This window comes from Strix aluco, chromosome 4, assembly GCF_031877795.1.
Source record: "Strix aluco isolate bStrAlu1 chromosome 4, bStrAlu1.hap1, whole genome shotgun sequence".
NCBI lineage: Eukaryota > Metazoa > Chordata > Aves > Strigiformes > Strigidae > Strix > Strix aluco.
In genome coordinates, this window is record NC_133934.1 from 23,024,138 (window position 1) to 23,034,782 (window position 10,645).

The 10,645-nt window shown below is 36.0% G+C and overlaps 1 protein-coding gene across 3 annotated transcripts in view; it reads left to right on the top strand.

The window, feature by feature from the left end:
• Positions 1-10,645, top strand: part of PCDH7 (protocadherin 7) — a 304,135-nt gene that overhangs the window by 288,446 nt on the left and 5,044 nt on the right. The window lies entirely within an intron of this gene.

A 10,645-nucleotide genomic window follows, 5' to 3' on the forward strand; every position in this document is an offset into this window, starting at 1 on the left:
TAATCTTAAAATGTTTTTTATTTCTGCTTTTAAAATTCATTTAGGTCTTGTGTCATGTAGATCTTCTGCTAAAGGAATGAAAATGCACTCTTTGTACTTTTCAATTCACTGAATAGAATTAAATTTGGTTCTGTATCCCAGAGCTTGCTAGTAGGATTAAATAAGTAAAACTACAAACTTATATGTGTACTTGTGAGAGAAACATGTATGACATGAACAGATGAGTATTATTTTCTATTGTGTGGGATAAGGTTCCCTTTATGTGACATAAAAGGTTAAATGGATCCTTCACATGACTGCTATATTTCTTCTTACAACTTCCTCTTGACAGCTACTAAAAAGACAAGTAGTCACAAGTTATTTGTTTCTGCTTCATGCTGAGCTCTACGTTATTTAAATGTTCGTTTGCATGCAGAGCATGGAGAACTTTCTTCCCTCCATTTGAAAATAACATAATATAAATTAGTACAGTTTCAGCACATTTTACCGTTACTGTTCAAGTTTAACCTTTGAAGGTCTATGACTTGTAACAAAATAAACATTACATGAGTCACACAGAAAACCTCTTGGGAACATGAGTAATTCCCTTTTTATGAAAGCAGTACTACTATTTAATATATGTTATTATATAATATTTTTTCTGTATATGTGGGAATGAAATAAGATCCAGAATCCATCAATATGTTGCTGCATGAAATAGAACTGTATGAAGCATTTCATTTTCAGGATGCAGTGGTTCTATCAAGATAATCAGTTCAAGTTACTATCTCATGTGGCAGAAGGATTCTGTAAGGAAAAAGTAACTCACTGAAAGATATGAAAGAAAATCAGTATTCTCCCTTAAAACCAGTTCTTAAACACAGAATCATTCAACCAGGACTTTATTTTAGTTTGAGCTCTTGTCCATAGTCACAAATGGTTCAGTTTTGCTGTTTGTTTGTTGTTCCCCCCGCCCCATTACTTGTGATAAACAATTAAGCAGCCATGCCTGGAGGGGTGGTTGTGCCTTTTTAATCAGCCACCCTTTGAACATAAATGTTAGTCATATCTAGTGCATTTTTATATCACTTCAACAAATATTAAAAATGAACTTGCAACTCTGTTAAGTCACTGATTTTTTCTATATGTTCAACTTTCATTATCGATTCTGGATATCCTCTGAGATACATGTAAGATATCCATGAGATCTAATGACACTGAATGTCTTTTGGGATTGTGCTTTTGATTTCTAAATGGAAACAATGCATTCATTAATATTGCCTAGAAAACATTACTTGGAGTATCTCCAAAAAGAAGTTGTCTTTTGAATGAAATATAGGCATAAATGGGAGATGAGGGGAAATCCTATAACCTTGTTTTTCTCTTCTGTGGCAAGAGCACTGGTTTACTACCTGGTGTCCATTCCTGATTAAGAAAATACATTATTAAATCCTTATAACCAAGAAATAAAATAAAGGGGAGGCACAGTATACAGCTGAGATGAGCCAATAATGGCTGTTAGCTACCCTGTTCCCTTAGAGCTCCTGCAGCCCCATCACTTTGACATGAGTATCAAGGAAATTATGTTGACTTTTGAGCCCTGATTCAGAATTTTCTTAAGTAATCTTTAGGAGAGCTGACATTCTAATTGCTCCACGAATTGTTTCAACTCTGAGTTTGTTAAGCACTGACACGTTTTACTGAAAAAAAAATAAAGGTATGTAATTTGACACAGTGACAGATTAATACTTTAGCATCAGATTGGCAGAACAATTAGACAGCTTAAATGTTTCCTACATCTTAATGTCTATGCTACTTCAGGAAGCCATAGTAAGTCCTACTTTTCTGAAGGATATGTTGCCATTTCAGTGATAAAAGTAAATCAGGCTATCAAAGGATTTAACAGGATTACAAGGAGTCTTGTAGCAATTACATGCAAATCTAGAAAATTAAAATATAGGGAATTTAAGCCCAGCGTGGTGTATTTTGTACAGTACTTGCCACTGGTATCACATAAACTGATACTTTTTAGTCCTCATTATATATATATGAGATTGGTCTTGTGAATGAAATGAAATAAAGTCTGAACTACAGGATAACTACAACTTAAACAAGAGAAAACTGTATGTTTCTAATGTGCTTCCTTTTATATTATAATGTAATCAGGGTTTAAAATTAATATTTGTCTAGAATTATGTCTGTAGAATTTTATTTCACTTACACATAAATTTGTATGCAACCTATATTGTGTTTCCCCACTGACAACTAACTGATTAGTATGATTTGGGCCTGGAAGAGTACTAGTTTTTTGGTGTAAAAAAAAAAAGCCATAGGTCTGTTTTATATATAAACAATCTTTAAGTCAATTTTGAAATACTGATGATTCCGTGAAGATCAAAGATGCAATGCTACAAGAGCTGGTACAATGATTTTTTAGGTAGGAAAGTTTTTTATGGAGTTATTCTATAATTAGAGGAACAGATAAAGAATATTGTACCTTAACCTGCTGGAGGCAATTGTGATAGAAATAACTATGGAATCTAAGCCAGGAATTTTATTGCTTCGGTAATATTTCTTTGGTTACCTGTCTGAGTCATGTTAAAAAACTATATAGTCTGGTATGGTTTGATTAATTAAACAAAGGAAATACATCAAAATCTTATACATTCTTTATCTTATTTGATGCTGTTCCTCCATAAAGCAGAGGCAGTTATTATGTAAGGTAAACAACAAAACCAAAATTTCATATAAGAAGTAAACACTGTTGAAATTTTATTCTTTACAGAGTCTCTCTTATACCAGTTTCAAGTTTAATGGACTTCAGAGGCATGATATTTGTTTTGCACCACTACAGGTGGAAGCAGTATTCAATCTTTACCTTTTTGATTAAACTGTAAAATGGAATGGATGTGTTGGGACTCAGAAAAGAAAATTTTACAAATGTTAGGTTATCATGTTGGAACCTGAGAGTGGGTTTTTTTATAGCATTACTGTCTTTTTTGTTTATGTATTCCTTTGATTAACACCTGTCTTAAATGGTCTGAGCATTTTGGTTTTTTGTTTGTAATTCTATTAACATGAAATTTTAAGGAGGATGTCATTCTAAAATGGACTTTTAGCTGAACATAAGCCCAAATTCTAAGGTTGATTTGTTACTGAACAAGTCAAGAATCTTAACCCAGAAGCAGTTAAGGATTGGATTGAGGCCAAAGTACATAAATGTTAGTACTTATATTAACAGAATTGCAGAGCTGAAGGGAACCTGTAGAGGTCATTTAGTGCATCCTTGCTTTCCCAAGGTAGAATTAGCCACGTTTATATTACCCTTGGGAGGAGATTTTCTAGACATTCATAAAACCCTCCCAGTGGTGAAGACTCTATAACCTTTCATCACTACCTTTGGCCTCAAAGTTTTTTTCTAGTTTCTAACCTGATTTATCATTGTTGCAATCAAGCCATTACTTTTGGTCCTTTCCACTATGGACATGCAAACTAGATTGTTCCCACTTTTGGTTTAGGTGCACTCTTGCCTTTTAGGTACATGAAAAGTGCTATTTTCTCCCTCAGTTGCCTTATCTTCTGGCTAACTTGCTTTCAATCATCTAACGTGAGCTTTTTTCAGATGTTACAGAATCAGCTACCTGTTTCTGTTTTCTTATGGTATTGCTTTGTTCGTTTGTTTTAGTTTTATTAGTTTTATTGGGAGAGGACTATATAGTATCTCACGTTTGCTTTGACAATTCCACTCTGGTTTCTCTTGAAACCAGCTAAGTACTTGGACTTTTGACGTGTTACAGAAGTCAGTCTTGCTGTTCTTAAGAATTATTTAAGGGATACTTTTATTTTACTGTTTTTCAAGTAAAGTATTGAAAATTCTCACTTTCATTCTGTGTTCCGTTTTCCTTGCATAACAAAAGAATAAAAAGGTTCAGAATTCATTATTTTATATCCTTCTGTCATACCTCCTCTCACAGTATTAATCATTCAATCAATGTACATGTAAGCCTTTCTGTACTCTGAAATATTTTCTTAAGCACTGAAAAGAATTTCAGAATTGGGCATGATATACATGAAATTATTCTAAGTCCAAAAGCAATTAATGTATTCATTACTTCAGTGCAGTTGGCATATCTCAAACAGTGGATTTGTGTTTGACTTTATTCAGTAGGACTGTTTTAGAGATGGCATGCACTATCTCTGCAGTAACTGATAATGCCACATTCAGAATGACAGCAGTCCAAGCCCTGGGGCACTAAATGCTTCTTGAGATATGTTCAATTGCTGTTTAACTGTATTTAGCCTAAGGTGCAGAGAAAGAAAGTGCTGATGCCTTCAAACATGTTTAAGTATTTTAATAGTCTTGGCATGTCAGAATATGCCACAGCACTAACTAGGGAGCAGTTCCTGAATTACTGCAATTACGAGGCAGGAATTTCAAAGACAGTACTACTGTAGCTGTGTATCACTATAGCTTAGCTTCCCCCCCACACCTTAAACAGTGATTTTCTACAATAAGCACCCTCTCGGCTGTTTTCTGCATTATTGTTCTATGATCATGTATTTAATACTTGTTATGCTTTAAGAACTCTATCGTGTCTCCAATCACACAGCTCATAAAACAGACAACCATTTAATATAAAAGCTATGTAAATGGACTCCTGTTTAATTACAGTCTTACTGATGTTTCACTTGAATTAGGCTGCCCAGGGAGGTGGTGGAGTCACCATCCCTGGATGTGTTTAAGGGTCTTTTAGATGAGATGTTGGGGGATATGGTGTAGGGGAGAACTTTGTAGAGTAGGGCTGATGGTTGGACTCGATGATCCCAAGGGTCTTTTCCAACCTGAATGATTCTGTGATTCTGTGAATTTTGGATGGTCCTCTGAATATAGTGTATTTGTGTACAGAGTGCAATAAAAAGTGGGATGAAAAGTGGCTCATCTAAACCACAGTCTCTATCATTACTGTATGACAGTTCCTATTCTTTTTTCTTTTCTCACAACAGCCTGGAACTACTGCCCAGGCATTCTTTACAGGTTCTCAGTAACTGGAACCATGCAGGGATGTTATAGGCCCATCAATGGAGAAAGGCAGCAAAAACTGCATGTAGTCATTGATTAGTCATAGATACTATTTAGAACGCATCTGCTAGTGAGTCCTCAGATCCCATGGACCAATCTGCACGGTTACAGAAGTACTGCTGTAGTACTGTACTGTATGGCTACGGTGGTCATGTACTCCTCTAATAAAAGGTCTACAGCTAAGAATGCTTCCTGGGCACAGAGTTCTTTCTGGGAATGTTCTGGGAACGTTCAAGTTATTTATCTAGATAGCATGTCAGTATTGCTGCAGAGGGTTTTCCATCTCCAGGGACAAGTGGAACAGAGCTTTTAACTACTTAAGTACATCTAGAGTCTGTTGTTATCACAGGCTTTGTGTGTAGTTTGCAAAAGATGAGAAAATGGAAAGCTCCTTGCATCTTTCTCCAAATGCTGGGTTTGTATAAAATAGAAAACTGGTTGTTAAAAAATGTGCAGAGCAGAGCTAGAGTGAGTATGTATCCTTAATTGTATTTCTGCAATGTGTGTGTAAAAAAAGCACATAGCTTGTAACATGTACTTGTTGACTACTATGTTCATAATACTTTCTCTGTACTTTGTGAAATATGTTGACCTTTGATAAGGAATGGGAAGAGAAAATAATGGAAAATTGCTTGGTTGGAATATTTTCGTTGTTAATTTTTTGGCTTTAAACTGGATATAGAACATCATATTTCCCCTCTCCACACTGCCATGGTAGGTGCCTTCCTTTTTTGGTAACAAGCAATCCTTCCAGCCCTAAAGCAAGAGTCAGCTACAATCAGCAGAAACATGAGCACAGATATAAATAACTCAATTCATTTGCATGCAAAGTTTTATGGAAAACATAAGCTATCACCATTGCAGAAATTAGCCATAAATGTTTAAAGATCTGTTGGCTTAATGATAAAAGTTAATTTTTTTAAAAAATTATAGTTATCAGCTAACTTTGGAAATTGGTGGAAGCTTATATCAGGTACAATGAGAAAGTAAATTATGAGATCCTGTAAATTAGTGTTCTCCATTTTTTTTTAAGCTTAAGTCTAAGCAGTTGCAAGTGAAATCTGCTTTATAAATATTCACTTTTGAAATCTCCATCTACATGTATACCTATAAACTTGGTAAGTATCTGCATTCTAGGGAGTGTGTTTACAATGGTTTTGTAAATAGCCAAGAAATACATAGTTCTGATCTAGAGACACCATAAGAGGATATGTTTGAAAATAATTTAAATGCCATCTTCCATTGTAACTTTGAAGATAATTTTATGCAAATAAAGCTTAAATCTGAATAGTCTGCATATAAACAGTTAAAATCTAACCCTAAATCTACAAATTTCTGTATGACAAGAAATATCATCCCTCCAGATTTACTTTCTCACTAATTAACATTGTGATAAAATTTGTTTGTAAATAACAAGGATTTTAAACACCTATTTGAGTCAATTTCCAGGTATGTAACTGTGGTAGAAATCTTTTGTACCCTTCCTTGATGATTTACCAATTGTGCTGACAAATTCTTTGCTGTGTCATATTCCATTAGGCTTGTCAGCTAGCAGTGTGGTTGCTGCTAGTGTTTAACTTCTAAACTGAGAAGTACTTTAAAAAGCATGTCACTTAGACACAGATACGTTTGGATGTACATTGTGCTAGAGGACAAGAGTAATTTTTTGTTTGTTTTCAAATTCAGAAATTTTTCACAACTCCATGGGCTAGATAATTTAAAAAGAGAAGCATAAAACTACTACTCTGCAAAAGAGGGTCAATCTGTTCAGGGAATTAGCAAAAATACAGTTGTATTATTTCACTTTGTAGCTAAAGTGGTGTGTCACTTTATTCAAAATGAAGGTTAAAACTCTGTTATCTACTGCAGTGTATAGAAAATACACAAGTTTTCCTTAATTGACTAGTTTAGGTACTGGTAAGAGTTTAGTCCTGACAGCACTGGATGTTTTAACGATCTTCTAATATAACACACACACAAAATGTTCCCTCCTTCCCTGCATTGCTTCCTGCCCCACCAAATGTTGACGTTATGTCCATCTTTTAAACAGAAGAGCAGTTAAAATGCAACAGGTTTCAAAACATGTTAGATTAAATGTGTGCTTCAATGCTGTACTGATTCAAGCTCTTAGAACATATGCAAGAAAGCAATGGAGTAGAAGGCTACCTTAACCTTATGTGCCAAATATTAACTGAAGGGTGTTTTAGAGGGAAATATGTCACACTGGCTCTGACAGCCTGAGGGAGGCGAGGCTGCTGCTGCTTCTTCATGTACCTAGGTCCAACCAGTAGCAAAGATGAAGATGTATTCCCAGTAGGCACACACACAGAGCACACACACAGAGCACACACATGCACCAAATATATACACAATTGACCACAAAGATCACACTCAGACCACTCACAGGAATGCAGACGGCACCAGTGGCCTCATTCTGCTTCCCTCTTTGGCTGGACAGGATGGAAGTCCACTAGTGAAAGTGGACATGCACATATGTATACATGTATATGCACACATAATAGACAGCCCATACCCAGGAGTTAGAAAGGAATTTAATATAAAGGACAGATGGTTCTGATCGGGCACAGAGTACAACCAGACAAACTTATTAGCCAGCAAACTATTTACACATGACTGACACTTTATCCCACTATCTCCCTGTATTCCCATTCTTGTTCTTACCCAAATCATCAAAAACTCTCCCTTGCCCTTGCTTTAGGTTCTCCCCTAAACATTGCATAATAAGTCCTGTGTCATCCCAGACTGCTTTTCCCCCATATTCCATAATGTGTCCTACATACCTAGGCAGCAATCCCTCTCTTAGGAAGAAAAATGATTTGCAGAGCAGCTGCCAAGGACTCATGGTGATGAGTTTCATGCCTGGACAATGGGGCTGATGGCTCTGCTAGGCATAGCCCTGGGAGGGGATGGACAAGGTGGTTGTTCCTCCTGAGTTCTTGATTTGAGTTCCTATCTGTCACTATACACACCTGTGCTCCTCTGGGCCTGGGAAGATGGACTTTTGATGGGCCGATGGCCTCTGTGATGGGCTTGGGAGTAGCCTGTCAGGGTATTATCTGGGTTAGTATTATCCTGCTACTGTCTCTGATCTCTTTTGTGGGTGTGAAGATAAAGTTGATCACATAACCCAACAGAGCGAGTCAGCCACATACTGGCTTAGAGGTTGTTGCTTCATAAAACAGCACCATAAGGCTGAATTGTACAACAAGTCCTCATGCTTTGCAATAAAGAACTCTAATATTTGTCCAGAAGTGAATAATGGATGCACTACAATGCAAAATGTTGAATTTTCAAGTGCGTGATTCAAGGACCACTAGTGAGGGAAGGATTTTTATCAACCCAAGTAATGCTGGCTCAAGATTTGTTTGCACTAAAAAGAAACCATCAGTATAATAAGACATTTACAGTTTCAATCTGGAAAACAAAAAACCAAAACCAACCAACCAAACAAACAAAAAACACCCAAAACAAACAAACAAAAAAAAACCCCAAAAAAACCCCAAACCACCACAACAACAAAAAATCCCTTTTCGATAAAAACATATTCCTATGTTTTAAATAAAGGTCAGACATATTGCCTTGATAAGCATTTGCTAAGGCTCTTCCAAAGTAATAATTGAAATACTGGTAGTAAGCATAATGTTTAATGGTCATTGTCTGGAAATAAGGTGCTGTTTGAAGAGTTTATGGAGATTTAGATGGGAAGGGAATTTGCCCTGTTGTAAAAATATGAAGAAGGTTTGTCTGTTTAAAAATCAAAGCATGTCAGGTGCAGCTCAGCAGTTAATTATGCTTCTTACATTTAGGAAGCACCAGAATAATACTAGATTTAGCTGACAAATAGAGAATTTTCCTGAACAGTCCCCATCTTTTGTCTATATCTGCAGAACACAGTCGCCTGAAAATTGATAAGCTGATAACTGTCTATAGTCTTTGAATACTTCATTGAAAAAATGTCGGAATCATGGCTGAGTCTAAGTGCAAAAGCTTTAAAAAGTACAAGGGGAAAAAAAATTTAAAAAACCCCTGTGGTGGTTTAGCCCCTGCCGGGGTCTGAGACCACGTGGCCACTGCCCCTCCCCCACAAAGGGAGTGAAATACAAAGCCCCGGGCTGAGATAAGGAAAGGTTTAATACAACAGTGCAACTGCAACACAGCAAACAACAGCAATAACAATAACAGTAATAACAATGAACAGAGTAAAATATCTACCAATACAGCAGTGAGAACAGAGCAAATCCCACAGTACACGCGGTAACCGACTGTCCCGCTTCGGCGCCAGGATGTGACGTCAGTCCGCATGGTATCTGAATAACCCGGCTAGAGCTCCCCCCTTACTGCTGGGGAAACTTAACCCTATCCTGGCTAAACCAGGACGCCCCCCAACACTCAGTTCCCTCCTCCAGGCCTTACACATCTCAGCTACAGAGTTACTCCATTATCTAAACATCAGTGCTGTTTTCCTCATTAAAATCAGTGACATATTGAAATATGGATTATACTGTATTCAGAATACATATAGTAGATTTTATAAAAATGTTGACAAGTGTTAATAATAAATAATATGCATATTCTTTACAATAGTGCAAGAAATTACTAATTAAATGAATGTTGAAATGCATGAAAAATATCAGGACAGGATGAACATAAATCTGACTTTCAAGAGCTTTTGCAATTCTATCAGGATTAAATCCACAGATGCTGAAATGAAATATGCTTGCTCTCCAAGCATCTATTGTAAATATTTTAAATTAAAACATTTTATTCTGGATGGTGCGAAGGATTTTTGGTTGCTTTTTTTTCTTTTTTTAACCTCAGCAGTGGTCTTTATGAATTTAAAAATATTTCACGGTTGGAATTGTCACTGTTTGAGAGGGTCATCTGGCAGCCAAAATCAAAGAAAAAATAGACAAAATAGAAATAACAAAATGAAGGCTGAATAGGCCTTTGAAAGATATTTTATAAAGCATAAGTTATTACTGGTAAAATTACTGTTCACATGAATTTGGGTGTTATAGTGGGAAGGTAGAAAGTTGCCACAGCCCATATGAAGTGCCTGACTATGTTTTCATGTTGAAGCTCCTTGGTCCTTTTCAAGCTAATTGATTTGTTATAAAAGAAACCTAAAATTTTCATCAAATATATCATATGAAAGTCATATCAACTAAACTGGAAAAACTAATTCACTTGTTGATTTATGTTCCTTGTCAACTTTAATTGTTTGAATATCATGTTATTACTTTGTAGGCAGCTCCAGTTATTTCTTGTAGACCATAAAGTACAGTATAACTGAATAAAAGTTTCAGAATCTTACCTAGTGCTTAAAGCAGTTGAGGTAGTTTTTTAATTCAGTTGTAATGCAAGTATCAAAATACAAATCTTAAAAACTACCTGTGTTTTTATCAGGTAAGAGACAATCCTGCAGTCCCTTGAACTTTGCTAGTTTTCAGTGAAAGCTCTTACAAGTACAGTAGCTAGAAAGCTTAGACACAGTGATCTGGAACAGGACACATTCTAACACAAGTGACATTTAAAACAGTGCATCTATTCAGGCAGCACTCATTC